Source organism: Triticum dicoccoides, chromosome 4A (genome assembly GCF_002162155.2).
Source record: "Triticum dicoccoides isolate Atlit2015 ecotype Zavitan chromosome 4A, WEW_v2.0, whole genome shotgun sequence".
NCBI classification, from domain to species: Eukaryota; Viridiplantae; Streptophyta; class Magnoliopsida; order Poales; family Poaceae; genus Triticum; species Triticum dicoccoides.
The window spans coordinates 740,309,936-740,311,474 of record NC_041386.1 but is presented as its reverse complement, the minus strand read 5'-3'; positions in this window follow the sequence as shown (position 1 = coordinate 740,311,474).

The window sequence follows — 1,539 nt, the reverse complement described above, 5'->3', positions numbered from 1 at the left end:
GGTGGCGTAGGGCGCGGGCGACATCGGGGCGGCACGGGGCGCAGCGACGGTGTCGGGGCGGCGCGGGGCGCGGGCGACGACGGGCACGGGCGACGACAACGAGGAGCAGGGCGTCGGGGCAGAGGGTGGCATCGGCGGCAGGGAGAATGAGGAACTGAATGAAATTTTTGGCAAGTGCTGCTTATATACTCAGGCCTTTGGTCCCGGTTCATAGCACCAACCGGGGCCAATGCCCCCTTTAGTCCGGGACCAAAGGCCGCCACTGGGCATTGGTCCCGGTTGGTGCCACGAACCGGGACTAATGCACCCCTTTAGTCCTGGTTGGTGCCACCAACCGGGACCAATGGGCCGTGCACAACGGCGTGGTGGTGGGAGTTTATTCCCACCTCGCTAGCTGAGAGAGAACCGCACCTGTTTATAAGGTGCGATGCGCCAACCCTCTCGAGCTCCTCTCTAAAGCAGGCCTTCGGGCCTAATCTGTCTCTATGTGCCTGTGGGCCTACTTGGCTTACTACGGGCCTGAATCCTGGCCCATTGTTGGGTTTCTAGTCGTATTCAGGCCGTGGGGGCCCAGTAGGAGGCACTTTTTTTGTTTTTTCATTTTCTTTACTTATTGTTGCTATTTTTTTCCAGTTTTTTGTTTTGTTTTCTGCATTATTTATTTTATTTTGTTTTTTGCTTTATTTTTTAATTCTTTTTTGCTTTTAGTTTTAGAAAAATTATAAACTTTCTGTTAGTGCCATTAGTTTGAAATTTGAAAGCACTTTTTTTCTTTCTTGCTTTATTTATTTTATTTTGTTTCTACTTACAACAAAATACTTACTGTTGCTACTTTTTTTTCCAATTTTTTTGTTTTGTTTTCTGCATTATTTAGCCGTAATCCTCTCAACTTTCTTGCATATGCTATGTGGATGAAATGAGGATACCATGCCAAAATAAAAGAGGGCGCAATGCTCACCTGCATGTTGCTTAGCTTCAGGCCAATGTGCATGTGAGCACTGCGCTTCTCCCTTCACCGTCTCTACACTCAGGGCTTATAAACCGCTGCGAGTGCCTCTCGCTTGGCGAGGTGGGACTAAAAAACAGCTGCAGAAAGAATCAACTAAAAAAACTCTTTTACCGGTTCATGCCATGAACCGGTACTAAAAGGTACTCATGGGGACCCAGCCTTAAAACATATACCAAATAAAATGCCTTTGTAACAGCCTTAGAACTGCTACTAAAGGAATCACCTAAAAATCTTTTATAAACCTCTAGTATTATTGAAACTAAAATTATATAGAATTTTGTTACAAACTTTAATAGCAAAAAGAATTATCATAAAAGAAAATACATAAGTAACTAGAATTTAGTTCAAAACCTTAAAAGCAAAAAGAATTATCATAAAAGAAAATAATAAGTAATTAGAATTTTGTTACAAACTTTGGTAGCAAAAAGAATTATCATAAAAGAAAATCAATAAGTAATTAGAATTTTGTTACAAACTTTAGTAGCAAAAAGAATTATCATAAAAGATAATAAATAAGTAAATAGAATTTT